The sequence below is a fragment of the Heteronotia binoei genome, chromosome 1 (assembly GCF_032191835.1).
Source record: "Heteronotia binoei isolate CCM8104 ecotype False Entrance Well chromosome 1, APGP_CSIRO_Hbin_v1, whole genome shotgun sequence".
NCBI lineage: Eukaryota > Metazoa > Chordata > Lepidosauria > Squamata > Gekkonidae > Heteronotia > Heteronotia binoei.
Window position 1 is genome coordinate 100,744,722 of NC_083223.1, and position 21,876 is coordinate 100,766,597.

Sequence of the window (21,876 nt, forward strand, 5' to 3'; positions counted from 1 at the left end):
AAGGTTGAAGGCACTGGGCATGTTTAGCCTGGAGAGGCGGCGGATGAGAGGTGATATGATCACCATCTTCAAGTACTTGAAGGGCCGCCATATAGAGGATGGTGTGGAATTGTTTTCTGCGGCCCCAGAAGGCAGGAGCAGGACCAGAACCAACGGGTTGAAATTAAATCAAAAGAGTTTCCTGCCCAACATTAGGAAGAACATCCTGACAGAGCCGTTCCTCAGTGGAATAGGCTTCCTTGGGAGGTGGTCGGCTCTCCTTTTTTGGAGGTTTTTAAACAGAGGTTAGATGGCCATCTGATAGCAATGCAGATTCTGTGAATTTAGGAGGAGGTATTTGTGAATTTCCTGCATTGTGCAGGGGGTTGGACTAGATGACCCTGGAGGTCCCTTCCAACTTTATGATTCTAAAATAAGAAGAGCCCTGCATACATAAAAGGTACTGTAATTAGGTATGTTGTACACTCCTTCACTTCCTTGTTCTGAAGTTATAAACACTTGTAACAGCCCTAACTCCTAATTTCTTTTCATGCAGCTTAGTAGTGGATTCAAAACTGCTCTGTAACCTCATCTACAACTTTAACCTATGCAGAGAAGGTTCAGATAATTCAACATATTTCTGTTCAACATTAGTTTTCTCTTGGTTACAGGGCTGGAATCTGACAAGGGCTTGGGGGCCAATGACTGGTCACATCATAGAAACATACAGGCAGTGAACCCACAAATACTTCTGGGCGGTCACTTCATTTCCCCCGGTATCCCCTTCTCCAAACTACTTTTTTCTCTCCTGGCAGTCCCTATATTCTCTGTCCTTCCTCTTCTCCCTTCTCAATCACCAACCAACCTTTCTTTTATTCCCTCCATCTTCAGCTTTATTATTTACTTGTTTGTTTTATAGTCTGCTTTCCTCCCCAATAGGGACCCAAAGCAGATTACATCATTCTGCTCTCCTCCATTTTATCCTTACAAGAATACTGTGAAGTAAATTAGGCTGAGAGAGTGACTGGCCCAAGGTTATCCAGCAAGTTTCCATAGCAGAGTGGGGATTTAAACCTGGGTCTTCCAAATTCTAGGCCTGACATTCTAACCACCACACCACATAGGCTCTCAGCTTTCCTTCCTTCACTCCCCCTAGCAAAAAAATCTATCTAAGTAGCAAAATTTGTACAACCTGCTCAGGTGAGTTGTGTGGTGCTTAATGCCAAGTCCAGCCAAGTCACACAAATAGTGTTGAGGCTGCTGCTAGGCCCATACAAGTTACATAGCATCAAGTCTTAGCCACTGCCACACTTGCACAAATTGAGCAAAGTGCACGATAGCAAGTTGCCTGGTGGCTGCTGCCAGGCCTAGTCCCCGAGTCCTCCCTCCAGGGCAGGACAGAGGGGAGCAAGGCAGACTGGGAAGTCAACATAGCACTGGAAAGGGCTCTGCCCCCTCCTCTCTGCCTTTTACTAACAGAAACTAGGGTCTGATTTTAATTGCTCTGTAAATGCTTTCAATCATAAATTTCTTTTAAAGAAAAAACAAAAAAGAAACTAGGGTCCAAAGGCTGGCAATATTGTTGTGACTGCCTAGCAACTCTCACAATCACTACTGAGATTTCATTCATTGAAAGGTATAGGTCAAGGGCGGCCAAACTGCAGCTTGGGAGTCACATGAGGCTCCTTCACACATATTGTGCAGCTCCTGGAGGTCAAGGAGAAACTTAAAGCAGGCTTACTCTCAAGTAAGCTTGCTAAGCACAGGGCCGGCTCGTCCATTAGGCAAACTAGGCAGTTGCCTAGGGCACCAGGAGGTGGGGGCACCAAATTGGGCTCCCCCCTCAGTGCCCACTACAACCGCCTAGTTTGCCTGCCTGGCTCTCCCCGCCCACTGCTGCTGCTGCTGCTGCCCCCCTGCCTTCCCTCCCAGGCGCTGCAATGCAGCTGCATTCCGTGGCGACGCCCCCCCCCCAAAAGTCCAAGCTATGCCAATGCTGGGCCCTACTGGCTTCGATGCGGCCGGCATGCCATCTAACACTTTGAAGTCAGCAGGAGAAGGCTTTGCTCCCCTGGTTCCAGAGAAGAGGGGGAGCAAAACCTTCTCCCACATGACCCAGCTAGCATCTGCTTGTGCTGCTGGCGCATGCTGCTGCCTTTGCGCCGTCCAGGGCTCCTTCTGAGCAAGCACCAGCCTGGAAATGCCTGTGTGCATTGCTGGAGCTTGCTCTGGCCTTTACCCTGCCCCCAGACTCCTCAAGCACCAGCGGGGAAGTGCCTGCCTGCACCGCCAGCATTTGCTCCAGCCCTGGTGCTGCCCTAGTATCTTTCTGAGCAAGCGCCAACTGGGAAGTGCCTGCTTGTGCCACTGGTGCTTGCTCCGTCCTTTGCACCACCCCCAGGGCTTCCTCTGAGCAAGCGCTGCCCAGGAAGTGGCTGCCTGCACCACTGACGCTTGCTCCACCCTTTGTGCTGCCCTCGGGTCCAAGTGCTGGCCGAGAAGTGCCTGCCTGCACTGCTTGCTCTGGCCCATCTCCCAGCTCTCTGCTTCTCTAATAACTTTTGTTGAGAGTTTCAGGCGCTGCTTTTCCCTCCTTAGCTGCTGCCTCTCTCAGCCTGCTACCCTCTTTCAATCCCTACTACCTTCTCCAGCATCAGCCTTTCCCGTTTCACTCTCGAGTTCTTCTCCCCCCCATCTGCCCCCCCTCCCCTGCTTATCTTCTCCAGCACAGCAAATGTTGTTTCTGTCTGGGCTCCTTTTCTCCATTCTCTGCTCTAGTTCCCAGGGATCCTTTGGGCTGCCTCAGCTCTGCATTATCCTCTGGTAAACTACTAATGGGGGGGCAGGTGTTCTGAAGGCCCTGGTTGAGCAAGGATCCCCCAACTTTCACCACTGCAGTGTCCCCTAACAGAAGGCACCAGACAGACTCTTCTTTGAGGAAAGGGGTCTCTATCTCCTCCTGAGGAGCTCTATGCAGTCAAGGAAAGGACTGCTATTTTAAGATTATTTTTTTCCTGAGTTTAAAAATAGCTTGATGAAAAATGTTTCTCACTATCACTCCTCTGATTAAGGAAATAGAATCTGCAGACCACCTCAGTAGAATACTTACAGAGAACTTTGGGGTGGCTTTACCTTTAAGAAGAACAGCCTCTTTTTCAAAATAGGAAGTAAGAGTTAGTGTGCAGGTCAGGCAGGGAATAATCTACTGACTCTGAGCAGCATCCTGGCTGTGAGTTCTTGGTCTTGTAGAGACTGTTTTATGTTTGCTTTATTGCCTTTTTCCTTTGACATTTTTGACACCCCAATATCCAACTTAGCTTTGATATGTGCTGGCCAGGGTGGCTGGAACATTGTGAGATTTGTCTCAGCTTTTTAAACCTTGTTTAAACTTTGAGTCCAATGGCACCTTTAAGACCAACAAAGTTTACTTCAAGGTACAGCTTTTAATGTGCAAGCACACTTCTTCAGATGCTTCTTCAGCTCATCTCCAGCTTGCAGAAGTCAGTTCCACTAGAGAAAATGGATGTTAAAACTTGTTATCTACTTTTATTTGTTTAGCAGTGTTTAACTGAGTTAATTATCCTGCTCTACTTTTCTTCCTTCCTCTCCCTTTAGAGTGTTTTTTTTTCTCACAATAAACACACCAAACCAACCGGGGGGGGGGGGGGCGAGATTTTACAGGAAAAGTCCAGAAATTTTGACATGGTATTTTTTGTGAAAAGGGTGTGATGCATTCTATTGCATGATGGATATATTGGTTTTAGTTGGCATTTAAACATACTTCATGCCTGCTTTAAAAACAATAAGACAACATGCATCATAGTTGCTTTGATATTATGTTCTTTTCTGATCTCACTAAATGGAAAGGTGAATCACTGATTGAAAATCTTCAATCATGTATACCTCCCCTCCCAATTGGTAGACACAGAGGATAAATGGAGGCAACTGAGAATGATGTAAGTTGCTTTGGGTCTTCAGTGGGGAGAAAGGAGGTATAAACAAAATCTATATGCAAAACCTTCTCGACCCTACACATGATAGTGACACAGAACAAATCATGAAGGTTCATTCTCCAGACGTTAAATCCACAACCAGTTGTGCCAACATAACCCCCAGCAAATTCATAATATTGATGTCCCACCATAGGGTGCAATGCATTATTTGTTTTGCATTATTTGATATTACACAGAAGTCTGCAGTAAAAACATAGTTTATTCCACTGCAAGCTTTGATGCTACCATTTGATGCTGGTACACAGTTGCACAGTGGATTTAATTTTTACAGTAAGATTTTTTGTGGACTGGCAATATTATTTTCTGCAAAAGGTTTGGTTAGTCTTGCTTCAAATAGGAGCCTAATGTCATATATTGCTCCAGAGCTAGGCCTATTTAAAAAGGGGGGGGGGGGGGTGTTGGTCTACAATAGAAGAGCTAGATTCAAATCCAGTGGCACTTCAGAGACCCCCCCCCAAAAAAAGACTTGTTGTATTACTTGTTCTCAAAGTTATTTTTTTTAAAATAGCAGTTTCAAGTTGGGTTCTTTGTTTTGTGTGTGTGTGTGTGCATGCGCACCTGGAAGTCATGGTGATAATTCATTTGTTTTTGAAAATTGGTTTAGGGGGGGCGCCAGAAGTTAGCTTTGTCTAGGGAGCCAGATAGTCTAGGGCCAGCCCTGGCTAAGCATCGGGACCTCAGCCAGCCTCTGAGCGTGGACCTATTTCTGCCATGTGTGAAGCGAGGAAGAAGAGGAAATAGGCAGGTCTGCAAGCTCTTCTCCTTCACCACAGAAGTCACCTGGGGACCTAGAGCAGGGAAAGATAGTGCAAGAGCCAAGGGGGCCACTGGAAGGAGGGATGGAATTAAAGAGGGCTGTGCAGGATTCCCCTTTAGTTTCATAGCTCTTGTAGGAGCTGTATTTACTAACCTTGGTGCAAGACAAAGAGAGATAAATAATGACAAAGAGAGATGCATAATCTCCCTGCGGCACTCACTCAAATGCGGTGTGACGCAGGGAGCTATTCTCTCGCCAATGATGTTTAACATCTATATGCGCCCCCTTGCCCAGATTGCCCAAGGTTTTGGGCTGGGTTGTCACCAGTATGCAGATGACACCCAGCTCTATCTGCTGATGGATGCCCATGCAGACACCACCCTGGAACATTTGACCAGGGCACTAGAAGCTGTGGGTGGATGGTTGCAGTTAAGTTTTAATGAAGACAAATTAAGCCGGCTGAAGCTTAATCCAGCTAAGACAGAGGTCCTGTACCTGAGCCGAGGGGGGCTAAGATCAGACATCCGTCTCCCCGCCCTGGATGGTGCTCCTCTTGTGCCATCCCAGAAGGTGAGGAGTCTGGGCGTGACACTGAATGTCTCCCTTTCCATGGAGGCCCAGGTCACAGCAGTTGCACGATCTGCATTTCATCATCTTCAGCAGGTCAAACAGCTAGCATCCTATCTGACCCCCCCATGACTTAGCTACAGCGATCCATGCAACGGTCACTTCCAGATTGGACTGCTGTAACTCACTTTACGCAGGCTTGCCCCTGAGGCTGATCTGGAAACTCCAACTGGTGCAAAATGCGGCTGCACGGCTAGTAACTGGACTGACTTTACGAGCAGGCAGTTGGCCGATGCTGTACACATTGCACTGGTTACCAATTGAGTACCGAATCCGCTTCAAGGTTTTAGTACTGACCTTCGAAGCCTTACGCGGCCTGGGACTGACATACTTGCAAGACCACCGCTACCCATACGAGCCCTGAAGACTGTTGCGATCAGCCAACCAACATCTTCTGCCCATCCCCAGCCCAAAGGATGTCCGGCTTGCCTTGACCAGGGCCAGGGCTTTTTCGGCCCTAGCCCCGGCCTGGTGGAATCAGCTCCCTGTGGAGATCCGGGCGCTACCAGATTTACTTCCGTTTCGTAGGGCCTGCAAGACAGAGCTGTTTCGCCAGGCCTTTGGTTGAGGCAGGCGGACGTCCCCTCATTCTACTGCTTATACCATCTATTACCCTCCCCCACAATAGGCTATAAAATTACGAGCTGGAATATTTGTTTTACCTGAAATATGTGCCTGCCCGCCTATGTATATTTTTGTAGCTTTGTTTTATTGGTATATTATTGAGTAATTATTGTATTTTAATTGTTTCATTATGACTGTGATCTCCCCTGAGCCCGTATGGGAAAGGGCGGAATATAAGTCGACCAAATAAATAAAATAAATAATGATGCAACCGGTGATCTGTGATTTATATGGTACATGTATGTTTTCTTCTCCCACTGGTGCCAAAAAACAATTCCCTAACCTTTCCCTACGCTGGTCTTATGGGGAAGGTTATACCCAGCTTTTGTTTTTTAAAAGTTTCTTTCTAGCATGCTTGTGTTGTAAAGTGCACACATATGTATTTTTTCTTTCTGTGCAAAGAAAGTATTAAGAGTTTTAATAAAGACAAGTACATAATATTTGTTCATGTCTTGCAGCTCTCAAATCTGATGTATTCTATGCGGCTCTTATGTTAAGCAAGTTTGGCCACCCCAGTATAGATGCTACTTCTCTTCTTTTGGGGGTTTTAAACCTCCTCCATGGGGTTTTTCTCTGATTTCTGGAAATACTCTTTTCTGTTCATGGCTCTAGACTCTGAATTTAAATATCAGCAGATGGGGCCTTAGATATATTGATTCAGAGCATTAAGTTATTAAAACAAGAACAAAAGCGCAGAATTTAAAAAAAACTACTAAATTATAAAATGTTATAAAAACTGGATGAATTGCTCACTATTTTGGATGTTTTAGTTGATCCTAATAAGGTTATTGCCCTACTGCTTTTTAATTTATTTGACAAACCAACATGGCTAATCATTTATCAGTCAAGTCCCTCTCAGAAGCTTTATACTTAGCATTATATTACACAGAAGCTCATTTTAACCCTTAGTAAATGCAGTGAACTTTATAACAGCCCTAACTCCCAGGCATCTATTTAGTACTGCTAGATTTATTTATGATATTTCTGCAATCTAGGGATAAGTGCTTCTGAGCTCTTTTTCAAAGGGAGGGAATTTTTTTAAAAAAGGCCTACAAGAAATGTGTCTTTCATCATGTGCAGACCACAGTTCCTTTGTGAAAGGCATGCTTCTTTATCTGTCCAGAGACTGTAAAATCTAAGTGGTTTGCATCTCACTATCATCATCCTCACCTAAGCTTTATTGATTGTTGTAACCCACTCAGGGCCCATTTGGGAAAGGGCGGGCTATAAACAATAAATAAATAAATAAATAAATAAATAAATAAATAAATAAATAAATAAATAAACAAATAAATAAAGGCATCCTAGGTGTTGCACAGCCTGAGAAGAGGCCTAGGGCAAGATGATTTGATTAAGGAATAGAGGTTCTGTCTCTATTAAGCTGACATGTGTAGTTATAGAAGATCAACACACCCAGTCACACTAAATTAAACCTGCAGAATGGCACCAACTACTTCCATTGCACTTGTATTAAACTGTTGATTAATTAGCGTAATTTATGGAGAAGCACAGTGTGTGTGCGCACAATGGTATTCACAGCAAATGCAGCCACCACCTTCTTGTAAAATTCTGAGCAGCATATAAACACATAATTCAACCCCTGTTCTTTCAGAACAGTAGGCCCATTTTATTCAGCATACAGTTTCACACAATGGCTAACCAGTTGCTCCGGAGGCCTTCACTTGATGTTGCCTCCTAGGACTATTATTCAGAGGTTAAAGCCTCTGAATGTGGAAGTTCCAACTTATTCACTATGGCTAGCAGTTATTGAGATACCTCTCCCCCATCAGCCTGTGCCCATGGTCATCGCTATGACCTCTGGCAGTGAATTCCAGGATTTAATTACTCCCTAAGAAGTACTTCCTTTTGTCAGTCCTGAATCTACCTGCACATCAGCTTCATTGTGCACTCCTAGTACAGGAGTGACCAAACTGTGGCTCTTTTACACACACAGGGGCTGTTCAGACACACAGTATAATCAGTTGTCACTGCTGTTTCATACCGAATTAAAAGTGGCTGATCAGACAGCAACATCTGCCTCTCGGTATTAACTCATAGTAGCCCCCTCCAGTCCTTCTTGGAACCAGAGTATTTTGTTACCTGCTCCTTTGTGGTGTTTTCTGAGTTCTCCGGTTTCACCTTGTTTCCCTGTCTGGATAGTTCTCGACCAACTTCCAGATGTCTGAAGGCTGTCCCAGAGCAAAAGGAGCCTCAGACATCTGGTTTATGGTCGCTATTTTTTTTTTTTACTACTTAGCGATATGCACATAACTGCATAACCACATAATGTTTCAACCTATCTGCACGTGTGCATAAAAGTGGAGAAAAAAGAACTGCATGGTACCGTAGTGTGGATGGCAAAAGATGGTAAAAGATGGCAAAAGATTGCAGTATGGCAATCTGATCGATAATATCTGGAACAAAGATATTCGGAACAGAACCAGTTCAGTTTTACACGGACTCAACACACTGTGTGAACAGGGCCATTGTGTGGCTCTTGAAACCCCCACCGCCCCATTGGCCAGCTTGGAAAAAGCCTTTTTCTCTTTAAATCACTTCTCCAAGCCAAGCAAGCCAATGGCTTGGATAATGCATTTAAAGTTGCTTCCTTTCCACCTCCACCTCTGTCTTCCTCCCCATCTCTTTGCCTTCCTTCCTTCCTTGCAGCTCTCAAACATCTGACATTCATATCTTACAGCTCTCAAATATCTGACATATATTCTATTTGGCTCTTATATTAAGCAAGTTTGACCATCCCTGTTCTAGTATTATAGGAGAGTATTATCCATTTTCTCTACCCTTGCACAATTTTATAAGACCCTGTCATGTTCAACCCAAGTTGTCTTTTTTCGATTAAACAAGCATCAATAAAAGGACTGCCAGCCACTGTGATTACTCCATGTGTGTGCCAACACACACCTGTATGTTTAATGCTTTCTGTCCCTCTTCCAGGATCCTGCTCTAAATGTTAACAGACAAGAAAATGACTAAAACATCCAAAATAAATTGGAAAGGAAGAGGATAGATGTCTTTTATAGAGAGCTGAAATGGAAGGGATGCATGTGCCTAAATGAGGGACATGGGTGAGTATGAGAGAAAATCTTCATTCCTGGGAAACACAGGACTCTCATTTCCATCACTGTTATAGAACTAACCAACAACACTGAAAAAGTCAGGCTGCCACTGTCACGAGTACATACTTAATTTCATTGAACATTTGACAATATTTAACTGCAGTCCAGTATGTTGTCTATTGATAATATTTCACAACTGAATTATCCAGGACCCAAATTCTACTTGGGTATTTTTTCTCTCTTCCTGAAGGATTAAACAACAACACTAACTATCCCAATCCACACACACACACAGGAACATACTATGACACCAGAAGGCAGCACTCCTCTTTACCTTCTGCTGAATATTCTGCTACTTCCAAGGCTTGATGTCCATATACGAAGCCCGATGGAATCTATGAACACAGCAGAAGTAAAAAGCAGTGATTTATAGATGTATAGGCTTCACTTCTCAAAACCCAACAGTGCCCAATAACTAGAAACCCACTGAGTTGTTCTTCAACAAACTGGCATACTATCCAGAAACAAGACAGTTACCAGATTAATACCTTTCTAAATTCAGAAGCTTACTGCTAAATCTGTTTTATGCCAATAAAGGCTTGCTATTTGCTGTTTACTAATTCAGAAGCTGGCAATGAATGAGCAAAAGTGATTTCCTCCCTGATGTTATTATTAACTTGGTTTGAAGTTTGACCATACTTTTAAATAGGATTGAAAGTGAATTCAAATCCCACGGATGTCTCTGTTGTTTCTAGGCTTTTAAAATAATATGAAACCCTAAACTGTTTTCTGAAAACAAATATGAGATGAACATATATACCACAAACACAGATTCCTCTTTCAAACCACTTTCTGATCTGAAAACGCTATCTATCTCCTGAAAAAAACTATCCTCTATCACCTGTCTGATGCTGCTAATCCATACACTGTAAAAAAAAATCTAATTACAACAAATGTGAAGATCTGACTAAAATAATTTTTCAATGGGAACATAGGTAAATTTTCAAATTTTTAATTAAAATTAAACAGCTTCATGGAAGTTGGCTATATTACACAAGTTATGTTCTTCATTGGTAGAGACAATTATTCTTAATTTTGTTTATAACAAAATAGCTGTCCCAGGATCAACAGTTTTCCATTGGAGAAACTGATCTAACCTCAACAAGTAAGAAGACATAAGAGATGACAATATTATGGGAAGTCCCTTAAGAAAAATATACATTCTGGGCATTCAAAAGTTAAAGAAAAGGTGAAAGTAGTTCTATAAGGAATAGTAAACAGCAACAGTTACTCATATGTAACAGTAGAACAATTTTGGATCTAAGTTTTTCAGATGTCTCCTTGAAGCATAAATGTGTGATTAACATTACAATCCAGTGTGGGGGGGACTGAAAGTGCTCTGGCCCCTATGTTGGCATAAGTACCAGCATCCCCTAGTAACTGAAAAGATTGAGTTGGGTTTTTTGTTGCCTTTTAAAAAGTTTCTTGCTGCATGCACAGTGTTGTAACTAATCCATACAGTTTCTACTGATACTGACCGAAATTGGTCATGATCTTGGTACTAAAAGAAATGTTGTGCTATCTCAGGTTCTACTGATAGAGGTGAATCTGTACCAACTACTCCAGAAGGGAAGGGAAGAACATTGTCTTCAGATGACCATTCTCCTGCTAATTGTAAATCTTATAATCCAGTGACTATAACAAATCTGTTTTCTTGCTGCAATGAACGCAAAACCATTAACCTTTGCAATATCACAACAGGATCACTGAGTACTGTTTCAATTTCTCTCTGTTTTCTGCCTCATTGCTAGTTGTCACACAGATCCCAAATCTGAAAGTAAACATTTTGAACAGAAGCTGGGTGCCAAAGCATTCTAAAAAATTTGTCAGTACCCCCACTATGTTCAAAAGGGGACAAGCATGACAAGGAAATAAATTTTTAAAATGGGGAAATAATGCAAAATTGTTGCAAAGGAGGTAATTGCTGGTCATCATATAATTAAACATATCATATAAAAGAGTAGTAAGAATTATGCCCATTAAATTGCCATGAAATGCTTTTTCTTTAATCTATAATACTTGCTGGAGAAAAAGTGATAGCCCCAAGAAATTAGGATCTATACACACTAGTATCCTGAAGACATCCCGCACATAAGCATGACATAACACTAGAGTGCCTTTTGCAGTCATCAGAGTGCCTTTCACCAGCTTTGGCTGGTGAGCCAGCTGTAGCCCCTAGTGGGCCAGGAATTATCTTGCCACTGCGCTGCATACCTGGTAACATCTCAATTAGATTACTGCAATGTGCTTGCTATATGCTCTTGAAGACTGTCTGGAAGCTACAGCTGGTACAAAATGCTGTGACCAGAACACTGACCAGAGTGGGTCATAAGGATAATACCACTTCAATTTTGATCTAACTACACTGGCTCCCAATTCATTTCTGGGTTCAATTCACAGTGTTCATATTGATCTTTAAAACTCTATATATAGTTTGGGGCCATCATACTTGAAGAACTGTCTTTTCACATATGAACCACCTACCCATATACTGAAGACCCTGCTTCGGCGCCTCTGCCATATGAGGCTAGACAGGTACCAATTCAAGAAAGGGCCTTCCTAGTTGCACCAAGACTTTGAAACTATCTTCCCAGAATGATTCATCTTTCTGCCTCTATTGTCATCTTCTGCCAGTGGGTAAAAACCTTTTTGTTTAGCTTGTTTAACTTTCCCGCTAACAGTTATTGGCTCTGTTCCATGGTTGCGTTATGTGTGCTTATATGGTTTTAGTGAATTGTTTCAGTATTTTAAAAATACCATATGTTAAATGCTGGTTTAATATTTTAAATGGTTTAATGTTGAAATGTTTTGATGTTTGACACCTTGAGGACACTGGGTAGAACAGCATAGAAATAAATATACTAAAAAACCTAGAAGTGTGTATCCTAACTTAAGGGGGAAAATGCAACATCTAGCGAACAATGAAGACTCCTTGCTCTTTAAATCCCTATGTATGAATATACAAATTTGCCTTATACAAAAAGAGATCAGTGGTTCATCTAATTCAGTACAGCCTGTTAAAACTGGCAGAAGATTTCCAGGATCTCTGAGGGGGTGAGGGGCGGGAAAGAAAGGAACTTCTTCAACATTTTCTGCCTAAAATCCCTCAAGCAGAGCTGGATTTAAGAACAAACTAGGCAAGCATACACAAAAGGCCTCTAAATTTTTTTACAAATCGTTTTTTCTTTGTTCCTTCAAAGCTTCCATACATATTAAAATCTTTTCTGTGAGAATAATAAAATACCAGAGAGGACCCACAAGAAGTTCGTGGGGAGATTTTAAACTGTTGCTTTTTTCCCCTTAAATGGATGTTTGGATGCATTTTTGATACTTTCACTCAATTGCATTTTATAAATTCTGCAAATGTTGTTATTCCAATTGAAATTGCCTTTTTGCTGTGATTTTACCTCCTGTTTATTAATTTAGCCAATATCATTTTTTGCCATTTTAGTATTTTTGTGACTGACTAGTCTAGCTAAGAGTTATTTTAGGCATACTTTACAAAGAAAGCAACTAACCAATAATGCAAATTAGTAAGAAGACTATGTCACAGTTTGAGTAATTATCCTCAAGACAACTTAGTGGTTATATTAGTTATAACAGTGTGGTCAGTGTGGTTATAGTGCTGGCTGGAGATCTAAGAGACCCATGTTCAAATCCCTGGACAGCCAGAGAAGCTCACCAGACAACTTTGGTCTAATCACACACAGACAGCCTAAGCCACCTCAAAGGATAGCTGTGAGGATAAAATGGAGGACTGAAGAACAATGTAAGGTTTGGCTCCTCACTGGGGAAAAAGACAGGGTGTAAACAACATAAATAAGAACATACAGTGTTTTTTTCTCTACATTTTAACTTTATTTTTAAAATCCTTTTGCCTGTGAAATGTTTTGAGTTTAAGGGTAACAGATGACCTTGAAATTCATCATGTCCTAGAGCAGCGTCAAAAGAGCATTACGTTTAAAGGGGATCTCTCTGTTGAGTGTGTGTTAATGTCTGTGTCACAGGTGCTGTCATTCCTACAAACCAGCCAAGACCATTTGCTTAGCTGGCCTGATTAGCTAATAAGCTGCATCTGAGAAATGTCAAGTGGAGTTGCCTCTATCATGGGAAGATACCTTAAACACAGCCTCATGATTGGTTGAAGGGGTTAATAAGCTGAAGCTAGTTTTTCTTCATAAGAATGGTAGAAGTCCAGTTAGCTTCCTAAACTCCACCTTTCCAGGAGACTCTCCTTGTCCTGAGCTCCAGAACTCTGAATCTTGAACAGGATTGTCATGAGTAGTTAGTTAGGTTTGTTGTTTTTCTTGCATTTTTCCTTGCTGAACTGTGTACCCATTCCTTTTCCTTTAACGGTCTATGTCTTTATAAATTTTTATTAAATTTTTAGACCAAATCCAGATAAGCCTTAGCTATGTTACCATTCCCTCAGTGTGCTATCTTCACAAGTAGATTCAATGACTGTTGAAACAAACAAGTCTTTTTAAGGTCAGCAATGTGTATTTCATCCAAGGTGAAAAGTGAGATATAGGACAGTGCTTTTGTTTCTGCCGACAAGCAAAGTCAAATTATGCATCTTTAGGAATCAGAAACAGTATAAAGACCGTAATCTTATGTATGCTTTTATTTGTTGTGCATATTTGTCGTAGAGAAAATCAGAAGTCTCCTTTTATTATATAATTTTTTCTTTTTTCTTTTGCTGTTCTTTATTTCAAAAATTTAAAAACCTTCTTTTCTCACACAACTCATAATACCAATGATTTAAAACTTCAACAAGAACAAACATTCTTCTTATACCATTTCCATTTTCTCCTAAGACTTTAACAGACAATCTCATTTGACTTGTTAACTTTACTGAAGTTACAGAGCTTCCACTAGTTGTTCAGTCCTGCCTGTTGTCCCTCATCAAATGGTTTTGAAAGATAAAGATTTGCTTATGGCAATAATGTGTACAATACTTTTATATTTTATGAATATATAGCGTATATCCTCACATAAAAAACCCCTCAGGATTAATTTATCAAAATTGTTCATATTTATATTCTTGAGGACTGGGATACCCTAACATTACACATAAAAAGCAGGATAGCTGTATTAGTCTGTTGCATCAAAGACAAAAGCTTTATTACAGCATAAAGTTTCATAAACTAGCTAGATCCCATGAAATGTAATTATGTAAAATTCAAGTCTAAATGAGAAAAATACAGAAACCATTGATTAGTTATGCTAAGATAGTTAACACTTTGTAATGGGTAGGGTAAATTTTTATTTCATTATACATGTTAACTAGATTAGCTTAATTTGTGAATGGTCTTTATATTTTTTCATGATTTATATTTTGCATAATTATATTTCCTTTTTCCTTCCTTACAGCCTCTTGACTCCATTTTTTCATACTACATAAAATGAAAGCACAGCAAGGATCCAATAATTGCATTTCAGTAATTGATAGCAGGTCCACAAAAGCTTATGATAGAACAAAATTTGGTTAGCTTTCACAGTGCCATAAAACACTAGGCTTTTTGCACAAAACCAAGTATCCTTGGTGAAAAAGCATATCTATTATTGAAGATGCATCAACTAACATACATCACGACCACCCTATTATTATGCCAGTGATCAATATGTCTTCTCCATCCATCCTATGCACATTTAGTCAGAAATTTCTTTCTGAACTCACTGGAATTGATTAAACTTGTATAGATTCATAATGTACACAGCAACATCACAATAGGGCATTGCTTAGTGATTAACAAGATTTTTGACAAGCAGGCATAAGAACCCCTGTGCCAGCTGCAGTCCCAGTTCCACCCTACATTTGATTACAACAGAGACATCCATCAGCAGGACCTTTGCCACTGCAGTGCTTAGGAACACACTGTCTGGAACACTCAGCCAACTGAAGTGAGGCATTACTTTTCTCTATGCAACAAACTGCTTTATTTTTACTCATCTAACTAAATCTCAAAAACGCCAGGTTATACTTACAGAGTATGATCTCAGATTTTGATAGGCCTGCTGCATAAGTCTAAGATACATTCTTTATTGTGTTTTTGCACCAAATCTTCAAGGGAAGATCTGGTTTGATAGCTGGAGGATAGCTCTGCCATGATCCAACCACTGCCTCCTCAAGGCACAAGTGAATGCTGCACTGATTCTCCGCAGGAGTGGAATTGTCTGCCCATGAATATTTATGGATCTGACTGACTTCCAAAATGCCCTGAGCAATTTTAAGACCCCAATTGACAGGGACACAGTGGGGATCTGCAAATGAAAGCTTCTGGAAACTATCAACAAGGTCCTTCTGTCAACCTTTCCTACCCTTAAACTGTAAGCCAACACTTTAGTTTACTATGGAAGTGGGAGACTTGAAGAGGACTGTAAACATCAAGAATGGTATTATTAAAAAACTCCAACTGAATATGACACACTGTACTGCAGAGCTCACCTCCCCTATGAGGTGGCAGTGACAATAGCAAAAGAAATCCTACTTTTCGGCAACCATCTTATCAGCAGCCTTTGATACTGCAGATCATGCCATCTTACAGAGATGCTGGAAAGATCAAGTAACGCTCAAGAGATGTGCTTTGGATTAGTTTAAATCATTTTTTATGCACAGGACTCAGAAGGTTGCTATGGGAGAACAGCTGTGACCAATCTGGCATTTTTCTTGTTGTGTTCCAGAAAGCTCAAGTCATATTCCCCAGTTTTATTCAATCTCTATATAAAGCCCTTACGAGAAATCATTCATGGTTTTAGAGCAGGTTGTACTTAGTATGCTCCCAGCTCTATATTTTTATTGAAATTTTTGGTGATTCTGTAAAAGTTCTGAACCAGAGCCTTACTGCCCATGGATACCTATGGAGCCAGTTTGGTGCAGTGGTTAAGTGTGTAGACTCTTATATGGGAGAACTGGGTTTGATTCCCCATGCCTCCACATGCACTTGCTGATGTGACTTTGAGTTAGTCACATGTTCTCACAGAGCTGTTCCTCTCAAGAGCAGTTTCTGTTAGAGCGCTGTCAGCTCCACCTACATCAAAAGGTGTCTGTTGTGGGGGGGGGGGGAAGGAAAGGAGATTGTAAACCACTGAGACTCCTTCAGGTAGTGAAGGATGGGGTATAAATCCAATCTCTTCTTCTTAAAGGTTAAGGGTTAATTACCGTATTTTTCGCACCATAAGGCGCTCCGGAGGATAGGACGCACCTTCCTCCTGGGGGGCAATCCGCTGCCTCTGCCTCCGATCCGGCGCTTCCCCCGCGCCTGCCTCCATCTTCTTCAGGCAAGCACTGGGATCGCTCCACGTGGCCCCACCGCAAACCCAGCGCTTCGCAAGCTGTGGAGAGGGCAGCGTGCTTCCTCCTTGCCTGTGTGCCTGGCTTCAGCTGTGATGTTTAAAGCAAGCGCTGGGATCGGAGGGTGGAGGTAGCGATCCCAGCGCTTGCTTTAAACATCACAGCTGAAGCCAGGCACACAGGCAAGGAGGAAGCACCCGCCCCCTCCACAAACCCAGCGCTTTGCGAGCGCCAGCTGTGGAGAGGGCAGCGTGCTTCCTCCTTGCCTGTGTGCCTAGCTTCAGCTGTGATGTTTAAAGCAAGCGCTGGGATCGGAGGGGGGAAGGAGCGATCCCAGCGCTTGCTTTAAACATCACAGCTGAAGCTAGGCACACAGGCAAGGAGGAAGCACGCTGCCCCCTCCACAGCCGGCGCTTGCGAAGCGCTGGGTTTGCGGTGGGGCCACGTGGAGCGATCCCAGCGCTTGCCTGAAGAAGATGGAGGCGCAGGGGGGAGCGCCGGATCGGAGGAAGAGGCAGCAGATCGCCCCCCCCAGAAGGTACGTACCTTCGGACCATAAGACGCACACACTTTCCCCCCACTTTTTTTGGGGGGGGGGGGAGAAGTGCGTCTTATGGTCCGAAAAATACGGTAGTTGAAAATTAATCCTGATAAGATGGAGGTAAAGCTGGTGGGAAGAGCTGAAGCGCTGAAGAACATTATGCTTCCTGCTTCTGATGTGGCCCAACTGACACTTGCTGACTTAACTAAAAGCCTAGGGGTTATACTGGATCTAGCATTACCGCTGGAGAAGAAAACTGATGCAGCTGCAAAAACGCATTCTTCCATCTTCATTTACCCCCAGAAGATGCCCCTCTACTGTGGCTCAGCTGATATGGCCACATCAACCAATGCTATGGTGAAACTAGACCGGGGTAGCCAAACTGCAGCTCAGAAGCCACATGTGGCTCTTTCACATATATTGTGTGGCTCCTGAAGCCCCCACCACCCCATTGGCCAGCTTGGAGAAAGCATGTGTCTCTTTTAAATCACTTTTCCAAGCCAAGTCAGCCAGCAGATTGGAGAATGCATTTAAAGTTGCTTTCTTTCTACCTCTCCTTCCCCCAGAAATCTGCTTTCTTTCCTTCATCCCCTCCCTGTGGCTCTCAAACATGATGTTTATTCTATGTGGCTCTTACATTAAGCAAGTTTGGCCGCTCCTGGGGTAGACTATTTTAATGCACTTTTCAGGAGTCTGCCCTTAATATCAGATTGGAAACTCCAACCAGTATAGAATGCTGTAGCCTGGTTACTCTTAGGCACTAGGCAGAACATGCATGCCATTCCCATTCTGAAGTCACACGACTGATTACCGATCATTTACAGAGTTCAACTCAATGTAGCCCTTCATAAGCTTGGACCCACATACCTGCAGGACCACCACTCCTTACACCATGACAGCTTTGCTAATCTGAGCAAAGCATTCTGAAAATGCACAATGTAATTGTTAAGAGTGTTCCATTCACTTACATTCCCCATGATTGCTCCCACCTTGGAGAACAGCCTGCCTGAGGTGGTCAAGAAGGTCTGCAGACTTCTGTCATTCTGCTAAATGTGAAAAATATCAGGAAAACTGTAGTAGAATGGAACAGTCCAGGAGGATGCCTCTATAATGAAACAGAATTGTAGTCTTCTTCAACTAGTTTGAAGTACTTCAACTACTTCAACTAGCTTGCTGTGGGGGGAAGTGTAGATGACTGGGGAAGGCAATGGCAAACCACCCCGTAAAAAGTCTGCCGTGAAAACAATGCCGCCCCATAGCTGGAAATGACTGGTGCTTGCACAGGGGACTTACCTTTGCCTTTTTTCAACTAGTTTTGTAGGTATTAGCTTGCTTTTACTGCATTGTCTTCTATCTTTGTAATTCCACTTTCTGCAGTTTATAGTACACCTGGTATTGGACAGTGTGTTGGTCACATTGTTTTCTAACTCTGTAATCCTAGTCCTATTGCATTGTCCATTGCCAGTCCTATGGCAATTGACTACATCCTTTTATATTCTGTAAATCTGCCTTAAGACCCAGCAAAAAAGATAAGCTATAAAGAAAATAAATAAATGCTCCCACAGATGGAAAATAGATTATCTATGATAAAGGACCCACTCCCCAATCTGAAAATATTTAGAAGGGGAAGAAAGTACTCTGAAGCAGGCAAGGCCAGCTGGTCTAACTGAACCATACTGCAGTGGATAACGGTCAAAAAGGAATCTGTCTGAATCTGTAGCAAATTTCTTTCTTCAGGCAGGACTTTACACAGAGACAGCCTCCATCCATTTCTGTAACTGCAACAGAACTTCCTGAAACTACTGTATTAATGGGGAAAGCTGTGGAGTTTCCATGCACAGTCAAATTCACAATGAAGTTTCTCTACACAATCCTACACATGGCAAAGATGAACTAGAGAAAAATAAACAGTTTGTTTGCATATAAGAACTGTCATACAGTCACATCCTAACTACCAAACTAAAGAGGCTACCAGTAACACCTGTACTTCCGGAGATCCAGACAAAAGTCTAAAAGACAACAGCTTTAGGAACTACTGGATTCCTCCTGGTGGAAAAATAAACTCAACAGCATAAGGCAGATCACATTTTAAAAGACTGCAGTGTAGGCTCTGGGTCTGAGGTAGTTTGGCTGTCGAAAGACATCAGCAGGATAAGCAGGCATTGATTAGCACATTTCTGGCATGTCAAAGCAATCAGTATATATTTCTAACTTGCATAACTTACTAGATGAGATGTTTGTACCAGTATGATCATCAGTTATTGAGATTTACGTTTAATTATCTTACAGATGTTACTCACTCTATGCCTCTATTAGCTCATTCTGATCTCAGGTTTAGGAAGGTTGGATTTGGCTGGCTGAGTCAATAGAGTAGGAAGGCCAAAGCAGAAGTATACAAAATTGGTACTGTAATAAAATTAGATTTAATGTGTCAACACAAATGACAGTATTTATAAACCACAAACACTACATATATCCTCTGGTATTCATCAGCTTCAGTAATGGACTGCTTTATTTAAGGTGTTAAATAAATAAATAGTGCTGGAGTTATGTATTTGCCTCATTTCTCCCTCGAAGATTAGCTACTATAATATTGCCACTGTTATTTGTGCTCTAGTAATATTTAGGCTTGCTTACTTGAATGCACTGTAAGTGGGGTTGCTTTGGTTCAAAAACTCAGCTGGTTAGATTAACTGAGAATGGTCATAGGACTTAATTTTCCCATTACTGGTTTGGTATCAGGCACAAAATCTGCTGGATTTGACCTGGGAATCAAGAACCTTAAAGGTCATTTGCTCTTTTATGAAACTACATATCTATCAAGATCAGATTCAGAGGCCCTTCTCTGAATATCATCACGTTCAGAGGACATTGTTAAAAGTGAAGGCATTTTCTATATTGGCACCTCAGTTATATAGAACTTGCCTTCAGTAAAATTCACCTGGCACTCACTCCACCTTTTAGATTCTAGATGAAGTCCATTTTTCAGGGAGGAAAAATCAGCAGATGAAAGAGTTCCAGCAAGTATATTGTGTAACTGGACCTTAAGCAGATCCAAAAGATATGCCACTAGCAATGCCACCGTTCATTACAATGGGGAAAGTTACCATATCTAGAATTAAGTTTTTATCCATTCAAGTAGAAAAGCTGCTTTATAAGCACTCTCACAGCAATAAATTATGATACAATATGATTTTTTCGTACTAATAAAATTCGAAGGGGACCACTAAATTACAAAAATGTTCACGTACTAAATGCCTTCATTCTTCTGAGCAGCAAGCAAACAGAATCTATTCCCAGTTTGTTAGTTTGCAGAAAGATTAAGAAGAACACTAAAACAATCTATAGGAACCTTTAACATGAATTTTAGCTACAGCAGTGGCTTGGTACCATGGTGATTGGTGAACTATAAATATGCATCACCGCAGGGTTTCTATGGAGTTTCAGGTCATAACACTGCTCTAGAGGCCTCCTTTCACCAACAACATTCTCACACTAATAACTTCATCACATATTTTTCTATTCTGAAACTAGTCCAATCTCTTCAGCAGAATCCTTCCTTCAACTTTAGTGATTTTGACAGTTCTTTTCTAAGATTTACTGCATCATCTCAAGAGTGAATACAGCAGTCCAGATGAGATTTGCTGGCAAACAGTGGAATACTTCTAGAAATTCAGGGTTTTTAAGTGAGCGGCAATATCATTTTAAATTGTTTTAAACTATTATTAAATTAATACTAAGTAAGATTCCCAAAACTGATGCAACTGTACAGTGTACATTTTTTACTGTTTTTATAACTATTTCTTGGAATAATACAACTAAATACTTCATTTTAACAATTTATATCATGCCTTTTTAACAGTGAGTCCATTAAAATCCATGGATTTAGGACATTAACTTCCTGAATTGATAACTTTAAGAATAAACAGAAGAGGCTGAAAATTAAAATAGATTTTCACACTCTTTATTCTTCCCCAGTTTTAAAAAGTCATATCATCATTATCTCATCCCTGAAATGTTCTTTGTAATATATGTATAAATTGTAACTATACTACTTGTTTTAATAAAAATAGTTTTAACATTACATAATTTGATCATAATATAAACTGAAAGGTATGGCAAATGTCCGCAGACTTGCTCTCAAGCAACTGTACTCCTTCCACTGCAGGATGCAGATTAGCAATGGGAAAACATTCTTTTCCATCACTCAGAATTTCCCTTTGAGCTTAAACATTGGGATTATGCTCCTGCTCACAGTGGTGTCTTAAGCATACCACATGAAATTCAAGGTGCAAGTTCAGTGTATAAAAAAACTTCATACAGGAAAAAGCAGTCCCCAAGGTATTTCACAATACAATCTCTTCAGAAAAAAAATCCAGGAGCAAGCTAGGTAAAGTTAGCAGCCTTATGGTCAATATTCCTCCAAAACTACATCAAAAAGAAAACAGCAATTAATTTCTCAGCAGAGAAAGACACCAGCTGGATATTGCATTTGTATCGTAAATTTAACTGACAAGTGATATAGCCAATATAACTGTCATACAATAAAACTCATACTGCAAAAATATTTTCTACAAGAAAAGTTCTGAAATAGAAACAAACCTAGATTTAATCAGATCTTTACACTCATTGTTCTTTCAAACACTGTTAGTAAAAACCAACTTCTGTAAGACATGACATAAATAACTCTATGATTTTCGTGCTACGAAAGATAAAGGTAGTCCCCTGTGCAAGCACCAGTCATTTCCAACTCTGGGGTGACGTTGGATCGCAACTACAGCTAGGCCAAATCTTTCAGATGTTTTGATAAAACTTTATCTCTTTAAGTATACTTGCACTATTGAAAAGCAATGTACAAAATGCACTGTCTCTGACAATATTACAAGAATAAGTAACCAACAGAAAAA

At 41.3% G+C, this 21,876-nt stretch overlaps 1 protein-coding gene across 2 annotated transcripts in view; it reads right to left on the bottom strand.

Annotated features, from left to right (window-relative positions):
* The window catches only part of CDK19 (cyclin dependent kinase 19), a 165,208-nt gene that overhangs the window by 139,360 nt on the left and 3,972 nt on the right, over positions 1 to 21,876 (bottom strand). Inside the window, exon 2 of one of the 2 annotated variants that reach the window (XM_060238158.1) lies at positions 9,409 to 9,469. The exons of the other annotated variant lie outside the window; for it this stretch is intronic. The gene's annotated coding sequence lies outside the window, so the exon portion shown is untranslated. The remainder of the gene's footprint in view (positions 1 to 9,408; positions 9,470 to 21,876) is intronic. 2 annotated transcript variants of the gene reach the window in all.